The sequence below is a fragment of the Mandrillus leucophaeus genome, unplaced genomic scaffold, assembly GCF_000951045.1.
Source record: "Mandrillus leucophaeus isolate KB7577 unplaced genomic scaffold, Mleu.le_1.0 Scaffold791, whole genome shotgun sequence".
Classification (NCBI taxonomy): Eukaryota; Metazoa; Chordata; class Mammalia; order Primates; family Cercopithecidae; genus Mandrillus; species Mandrillus leucophaeus.
Window position 1 is genome coordinate 1,437,933 of NW_012108597.1, and position 9,695 is coordinate 1,447,627.

Genomic DNA, 9,695 nt, shown 5'->3' on the forward strand with positions numbered 1-9,695 from the left:
TACATGTTACTGTATGAGTCCTGTGAAGGGCAGAAGATAAGGAGTTTATCTGTGTACTGTAGAGTTTTTGCCCCAAAGAGGTGTGAATCTTCTCTTTTGGAGTGAGGTGAAGCTATATGACCCTGTTACCCAACAGGATTTGGAAGAGAGTTGCTTAGGAGAGAATTAGCACAGAGCAGTTAGCTCTTGAACCCAAAAGAAAAACTTATAACTTTACTTGCCACCTCCAGAGTTGCTCTTGGCTTTGTACCATTGACAACACTGATGTCTGATTTAGAAGCCAGACAGAGTAGAAAGCCCCTTCACTCAAGGCCATCAGGGGTTGGGATTCTTTTCCAGAGGCCATTTGGCCCTCTTGACAGTCCCATTTCCAGTAGCTGAGCTTGTGGTAGAGGGGGCAAGTCATGCACAGTTTTTTCCCATGTATTCCATTACGACAGCTTGCCTTCCAGTGGCCTGGCTTCCTGCCCCAGTGGCAGTTCCCTAGAGGAGTGTCCTTAGGGCAATTGGAAGGGGGCTGGTGGGCTTGCAGAGCAGCCAACAGTTGAGCCTGCCTCCTTTCCCTGCATTTCTCCTTTTCCTTGGCCCTGTACTCCTTATTCTACTTTCAGTTATAAGAGACAGAGGAGGCTAATTTGAGGATTTCCTGCATAAGGGCACCAGGCTCTAAGACTGACTTTTGTTATTTCCTCCATTTATTTTATAGGCCAAATGGTATTATAAAGGAAAACTAGTATTTTTAAGGTTTGGAGAAATCACACTTCCCAGTTTTGGGGGATGCATCAAGGAGCATGGCTTGTGGTATGGAGATAAGATTACTCATCTGTGAAGAGAGAACTGAAGAGAAAAGGAACAAAAGGAAAAAGGTATCCCCTCTTACTGTCCTCTGACCCTTAATAGGGCATTCCTTATTCTTCCTTAGGGTTCTCGAATGAATCAGTCTTATTGTGTACCCTTAACCTTGGTCTCAACTCATCACAATTACCTACTTGAGAACTTGATATACTAGAGTGAACAGTGGGCAAACTATTCATCCTTGGGGTTCCATTATGAACTGGTCTTACTCTGTACCCTGATCTTGCTTTCATCTCTATTTTAATAGTAATTTGTCAGCCTGGGACCGACCTTTGTCTCTGTCCTATTGGTCTCTTGTGCTTGCGGCCTTGGGCTTGCCTATATCCTTGTCTTCATGAACTTATAGTGACTCTCATTCAGTGCATTCTAACAAAAAAATAATTATCATTTTTCTCAGATTCCCAATTCCCATGTTCTTTTAAGTAGAGGAGAAGCTTGTTTTTCAGTAAACTGCCACAAGGGGGCTGAAGTTCCCTCCCCACGCCCTTCACATATAACCTTGAAGGTCTTGATACATGTTAAGAAGGATGTGGAAGTAGAGAAATGGAGGCTACAGGAAGGAGTGGGAGCAAGTCAGAATAATACTCATGGAAAGCCCTCATATGCTCGCAAAAACAGCAGCACTTGGATTCGAGAGGACGTTTATTTGCCCTCTTCATACAAAATAGTAACCTTTGGAGTACTTGGGGTTTGAGGCAAGAACATACGAATTGCAAAGGGAGAATTTCCCCTCCTCCCAAAAAGATGCTAACTCAAAAAAAGCAAGTGGATGAGATCTTAAAGGGCCAGAGTGAGGCCATATGCTGGTGGATAAACCACTTCAAAAGCTATGAGAAAACTTGGCCCTTGGCATAACAGGAATGAAAAGCATACGGTAAGTCATAAGGAGCTGGCAGAGCCCGAGTTTCAATTAGTGTCTGTCTCAGCAATGTGGTAGCAGACAGGGGAAGGGTTGGAGGTCATCTCAACTGGTAGGGTATAAACAAGTATAAATCTCAGGGGATATCTGGAAGGCAGTCTGTGTCTTTGATGCTGTGTGAATACAGCAAGAGTTGCAGGTACATGAATTACTGGCAGTATTTGTTTAAGAAGTCACATGGCATGCAACGAGGCAGACTTGACCATGGGGTGGTTGGTCCAGAGAGTGTGCAAGGCCATTTCAGAACACACAGAGAGAAAACAGGGCAATAGGCAATGTGGGCTTTCGAGAAAAAGACCATTTTAGTTGAAAAAGCAGAAGAAACCCCAGACATTTCACAGTTTTGAGTGCTAGCTCTACCACTCTTGTGAGCTTCCTGTCCAGGAGGGCCATTAGTGCCTCAGTTTTACTTGGTGCATACCCCAATGTCCTTCCCACTCCCACAGCCACTCCTCAGGGTGAGCTGAGAGATAAACCAGGATGAGGAGAGCCACTTTTGGTGGAGAGGAATCATTCTTGGGGTTTGTTGGTAAGCAGGAGAGAGAAAGGGAGAAGAAAAAAGGTGTACAGGGGTTGAATACCTCCAGCCAAAGAAGGGGAGCTGTAGAGGTCTCTTACCAATAGGGAACATATCCATATCCAAGTCACTCAGCACCAAAGTATGTCAGTGGTAAAAAGTACTCGAGTCTCATAGCACCAAAATATGTTAGTGGCAGTCTGTAAGGATGTGCAGCAACCTCAATCCTTGCCTCCATGGAAGAATTTAACCAAGGGTATAAGGCAGAGTGAGAAACCAAGGCAAATTTTACAGCAGAAATGAAAGTTTAATAAAAAGCTTTAAAGCAGGAATGAAAGGGAATAAAATACACTTGGAGAGGGCTAAGCAGGTGACTTGAGAGATCGAGTGAATAACTGGACCTTTTGACTTGAAGTTTTATATGTTGGCATGTTTCCAGGTTCCTGTGTCTCTTCTCCCCTGATTCTTCCCTTGCAATGCACTGTCCACATGTGCAGTGGCCTGCTCGCACTTGGGAGGGGCCACATGCACAGTATGTTTACTAGAGTTGTACACATGTTCACTTTAGGCATGCTTCCTATATTAGTCCATTTTCATGTTGCTGATAAAGACATATCCAAGTCTGGGTAATTTATAAAGAAAAAGAGGTTTAACGGACTCACAGTTCCACGTGGCAGGGGAGGCCTCATAATCATGACGGAGGGTAAAAGGCATGCCTTACATGGTAGCAGGCAAGAGAGAATGGGAGCCAAGCAAAAGGGGAAACCCCTTATAAAACCATCACATCTCATGAGACTTATTCACTACCAGGAGTACAGTATGGTAGAAATGGACTCCATGAATAGATTGTCTCCAACAGGGTCCCTCCCAGAGCACATGGGAATTTTGGGAGGTACAATTCAAGATGAGATTTGCGTGGTGACACAGTCAAACCATATCAACTCCCCTTACCAGTATAGTTTTCCTAGAGGGAGGTCACATACCAGTTAAATTGAACCATTTTGGCTCTTAGTGTACATGCCTGAGCCACTTGCCTGACTCCTGAGATCTTATTGGGATGCTGATCACCAGTTTCAGGTTTTTTTCTGTTTATATGGAAAACTGCCTTTCCCTGGTTTCAGCTGTGACCAATTATTATTTTAGAGAGACAGTTACCAACCACCTGAGCACTGATGGTCACCTGACATTCCTGGTGTGTGTGTGTGGTAGGGGAGGGGAGCATGGAGCTCTCTCCTGCTCTGCTCACGTCTGACTAAGCTATCTACTGTAACAGGGTGGGGTGGCTGTACTATGGGCCCAAGCTAGGGGCCCTGCCTGGTGAAGAGGGTGTCAGGGGCTCACAGGGGAGACAGACTGGTCTCTCTGTAGGGAAGCTGTGGTGTGCTGCGGGCATAAGCAGAGAAATCACATATTGCCTTCTAAAAATGACTAACCAATAGTTACTTGTGATAAATGGGATATAAATATTTAGTAATGTAAGTAATTTAAACAATATTTTATTTAATAAATAATTCTATCTTGATGGAAAAAATAATTGACTAGATGTATTTTCTGTATTATTTCTCCATTACCAATACCAGTGAGAACCCAGGGCTGGTTTAATAGGGCCTCATGCTATTTACCTTTTACTTTGAGAATGGCAGGCCATGATATCCAGGAAAAGAAGAGTTATACTTAGAAAGTAGAAGCATACCTCATTCTATTGACTTCACTTTATTGTGCTATGCAAAGATCACATTTTTTAGATTGAAGCTTTGTGGCAACCCTGTATCAAACAAGTCTTTTGGCACCATTTTTCAAACAGCATGTGTTCACTTTGTGTTACTGTGTCACATTTTGGTAATTCTCATAATATTTCAAATGTTTTCATTATTATTATATGTTATGATGATCTGTGATTGATGATACTTGATGTTACTATTTTAATTGTTTTGGAGTACCATGAACCACAGTCTCATAAGATGGCAGGCTAGGCACGGTGGTTCACGCCTGTAATCCTAGCATGTTGGGAGGCTGAGGTGGGCAGATTGCCTGAGCTCATGAGTTTGAGACCAACCTGAGTAACATGATGAAACCCCATCTCTACTAAAATACACAAAAAACATTAGCCAGGCATGGCAGCGTCTGTAGTCCCAGCTACTCTGGAGGCTGAGGCAGGAGAATTGCTTGAACCTGGGAAGTAGAGGTTGCAGTGAGCTGAGATTGCACCACTGCATTCCAATCTGGGTGACATAGTGAGACTCCATCTCAAAATAATAATAATAATAATTAATAATAATAATAATAAGGCAAACTTAACCGATAAACGCTGTGTGTGCTCTGACTGCTGCACTGACAGGCTATTGCCTTATCTGTCTTCCTCTCTTCAAGCCTCTCTATTCCTTGAGATGCAACAATATTGAAGTTAGGCCAATAAATAATCCTACAATGGACTATAAGTGTTCAAGTGAAAGGAAGAGTTGTACTTTTCTTACTTTAAATTAAAAGCTAGACATGACTAAGCTTAGTGAGAAAGACATGTTGAAAGCTAAGACAGATCAAAAGCTAGGCCTCTTGTGACAAACAGCTAAGATGTGAATGAAAACAAAAGGAACTGAAGCCCTACTTCAGTGAACACATGAACGATAAGAAAAATACAGCCTTGTTGCTGATATGGAGATGGTTTCAGTAGTCTGCATAGAAGATCAAACAATTCCCAACATAAGCCTACTTCAGAGCAAGGCCCTGAATCTCTTCAATGATATGTAGGCTGTGTAAACTAAAAATAAAATTCTAAGCCCCCCACTGACTGAATGGACTCCACTGTGGCCAAAGGACCCCAGAAAAAAAGCTAAAAATAAGTTCCCAGTTATGATGGGACAGGAGGTCAGACATGCTTCCTTATACTTCCTCCCTTTTGCAGATTAGACACAACTGACCAACATTTATGTTAAAATAGAGATCATAAGACTGACAGAACATACTCTTTTTGGCAATAGGATACAAATTATAAAGGACTTAAGCCCATGCCAGACAATGGTTAAGTCACATACCCTAAAAGTAAAGAATAAACTATGTTCTAACTACCACAAGGGTTTTCTTTTTCTCCAGCAACTAAACAAGCACTAGCCTCGAGATAGGCAATATTAAAACAATTACAACTCATCCAGTTCACAGATGCTAACCAAACCCTGTTCTACTAGCCGTAACTACAGATTTCACTGGAAAAGAGACTGCAATAACTTTATCTTGATAAGAAGACCACTGACAATGGACTGGCTCTAGCCAGTTTTCAGAGGTTGCACACTCATGTGCCTTCATGTCCTGAAAATACTTTTTGATGTATAGTACCTAAGTGTAATAAATTTAAATGTTTTCTCCATCCCAAAGCGAATATTACTTATATGTTACATGCATGTTTCTTCAATATGGAAATGTCAGGACCACCTTCATAAATATTCACAGCTTCTCCTGTCACCTGTCAAATATGTATGTTTAGCTTGCCTCTTTAGCATAAACTTCCTACTCCAACCCTTCCTTCTTTGAAGTGTTTGTTTCTGATCTTGGCCGCAGGCTGTGCTTCCCAGCCTGTGGGATGGTCACCTTTTAAGCTACATGCCTTACAAGAAATAAAGTCTCTTCCCCTTTTCTAATTCATACTTTTCCCAGTTAACAGCTGAGAGAGGCAAGGAAGCTGCAGATGAAAAGCATACAGGTGGCAGAGGTTGGCTCATAGGTTTAAGGGAAGACGCTGTTTCCATAACATAAAAATGCAAGGTGACGCAAGTACTGATGTAGAAACTACAGCAAGTTATCCAGAAAGTCTAGCTAATATAATTGATGTAGGTGGCTAGAGTACACAACAGATACTCAACGTAGACAATACAGCTTTCTGTTATAAGAAGATGACATCTAGGAATTTCATAACTAGAGAGGAGAAGTCAACACCTAGCTTCAAAATTTCCAAGAACATTGTGACTTTTATTAGGGATTAATGAAGCTTGTGATTTTAACTTAAAGTCAATGTTCATTTACCATTCAGAAAATCCCAGGTCCTTTAAGAATTATCTTCTCCGTCTCTGCACTCTAAATGAAACAACAAAGCCTGAATGATAGAACATCTGATTTCAGCACGGTTTAGTGAATATTTTAGGTCCACTGTTGAGACCTGCTGCTCAGAAAGTAAAAAAAAAAAAAAAAAAAGATTCAAGGTATTATTTCTCCCTGATAATGCATTTAGTCACCCAAGAGCACTGATAGAGATATACAAGAGAGACTGATGTTGATTTCATGCCCTAGAGTTAGAAGGAGGGCCTGAAGATGTGACTGAATTGCTACAATCTAATGATAAAACTTTAATAGATTAGGAGTTGCTTATTTATGGATGAGCAAAGAAAGTGGTTTCTTGAAATGGAATTTACTTCTGGGTAAGATTCTGCGAGCACTGCTGAAATGATAACAAATGAGTTAGAATATTACATGAAGTTCATTAATAAAACAGCAGGATTTGAGAGGATTGACTCCAATTTAGAAAGAAGTTTTATTGTGGGTAAAATACTGTCAAACAGCATCCCATGCTACAGAGAAATGTTTCATAAAAGGAAGAGTCAATCAATGTGGCAAACTTCAACATTGTCCTATTTTAAGAAATTGTCACAGCCATCCCAACCATAGCAGCCACCACCCTGATCAGTTAGCAGCCATCAACAGAGGCAAGACCCTCCACCAGCAAAAAGATTATGACTTGTGGAAAGCTCAGAGGAGTGCTATAATTTTTTAGCAATAAAGTATTATAAATTAAGATATGTACATTTTTAGACATAATGCTATTGCACACTTAATGAACTACAGTATAATGTAAACATAATTTTTTTTAATTTTTTTTTTTTTTGAGACAGAGTTTCACTCTTGTTGCCCAGGCTGGAGTGCAATGGCATAATCCCAGCTCACTGCAACCACTGGCTCTTGGGTTCAAGCGATTCTTCTGCCTCAGTCTCCCGAGTAGATGGGATTACAGGTAGGCGTCACCACGTCCAGGTAATTTTATATTTTTAGTAGAGATGGGGTTTCTCCATATTGGTCAGGCTGATCTCGATCTCCTGACCTCAGGTGATCCACCTGCCTCAGCCTCCCAAAGTGCTGGGATCACAAGCGTGAGCTACCGCGCCTGGCCTGTAAACATAATTTTTTTGGGGGGTGGTGGTGACAGAGTCTCACTCTGTTGCCCAGGCTGGAGTGCAGTGGTGTGATCTTGGCTCACTGCAAGCTCCGCCTCCCAGGTTCACACCATTCTCCTGCCTCAGCCTCCCGAGCAGTTGGGACTACAGGCACCCGCCTCCACGCCCGGCTTTTTTTTTTTTTTTTGTATTTTTAGTGGAGATGGGGTTTCACCATGTTAGCCAGGATGGTCTCAATTTCCTGACCTCATGATCCGCCCACCTCGGCCTCCCAAAGTGCTGGGGAGCCACCACGCCCTGCCATAAATGTAATTTTTATATGCTCTGGGAAACCAAAAAATATTTTGTGACTCACTTTACTGTGATATTCACTTTATAGTAGTGGTCTGGAACCCAACATACTATGTCTCTGAGTTATGCCTATATCAGGCACTTTACACTCATCTTTGGCTTGCAAACATATCATTTGCCTTTAAGCTTTGTCCTAGAAGAGATGCAGAAAAACTCATTCAAATGAAATTGGCAGAAAACTATTGTACTGGAGAAAATTGTTTTTCTGCTACCTCTCATCATCCCTGGTAGGGCATGGCTGCTAACATAGCAATTAAGACAAATACCAGTGAATATAAAGGAATCTTTAAGGTTATTTCAAATTATCCAACTTTGAAAAGGAGTAAAAATGATATACTTTAAAATCATCTCTTTGTTCAAAGTCAACACAAGAAATACGGTCCCTTAACAATCAGGACACCATTATGGGCTACATATGTTTATTTGGTTTTTAGAAACAGTTGTATAATTTTCTTTAGTACTTTATTAAAGATCAAATATCTTAGAAGCAGTAGAATATAGTGGTTAAGAACTTGAGCTCCAGAGTCAGTCAGATGGGTTCTTGATTCTACCATTTATAAGTGTGTGGTATTGGTCAAATAACTTCTATCTCATTTTCCTCATCTGTAAATGGGTTTAAGTTTTCTTAAAGGACTAAATGAGGTTTTCATGTAAAATGCTTAGATTAATACCAGACAGTTAGCAACTGATGAATAAATATAATCATCCCATCTAGTGCAGTATTAGGCAGGACTACCGTACCTTTTTATTTTTTTAAAATTTACCCTTAACCTTCATCTATCACTGCCAAATTTACACCACCAAAAATAATGGCCTTCTAATTAGAGCCATTCAAAGTGCCTGTCTGATTGTCTGACTGACCTACTATACATACTTCCAAGAAGTTCTGTTGAATAATAATATGAGACTATAAGATTTGGTCATCTATTATGTGAACTTGTTATTCATTCTCTCTCTCTCTCTCTCTCTCTCTCTCTCTCCTCCCTCCCTCTGTCAATCCCTAGAACATGTGAATATGTTACTTTACATGGCAAAAGGGCTTTGTTACAGATATGATTAATGTTGCAAACCTTGAGATAAGTGTTATGGTTTTAATGTGTCCCCCAAAGTCCATGTGTTGGAAGCTTAATTCTCAGTGCAACAGTGTTTAAATATGGGATCTTTAAATGGTAATTAATCCATCCATGAGGATTAATGTCATTATCAGAGGTACTGGTTTGGTATGCAAATGAATTCAACCTGCCTTGTGTTAGCATTTTCTATCTCTACATATACCCCTCCCTCCCTCCATTAATCTCTTTCTCTTTTTCCTGCTCTCTTGTCCTCTGCCTTCCACCATGGGATAATGGAACAAGCAGGCCCTGACCAGATGAGGCCCCTCAACCTTGAAATTCCCAACCCCTAGAATTGTAAGAAATAAATATATGCTTTTTTATAAATTACCCAGTTTCAGGTGTTCTGTTATAGTATCATAAGGTAGACTGAAACAATGAGATTGGCCTGGATTATCTGAGTGAGTCCAATAAAATAATGCATCCTTAAAAGTGGGAGAACTCTGTGGGCTGTGATTACACGCGACCAAAGAAGAATGGTCAGAGATGTGCAATATTGATGGCTCTGAATATGACAAAAGGGAGCCATGAGCCAAGAAGTACAGGTGTCTTCTGGAAGCTGGAGAAGGCAACAAAATAGAATTTCCCCTACAGTGTCCAGAAGGGGGCAAAGACCTTGATTTTAGCCTGGTGAAACCCATGTTGAACTTCTGACCTACAGAAATTTCCAGTTGAAAATACTTAGGATATCTTGACAAATTTGCCTAAACGTCTGAACCCCTTATCTTTCCATCTCTTCTCAGGAGTATGGATCCAATGGCAACTCAACTCAAGATATTCTGACT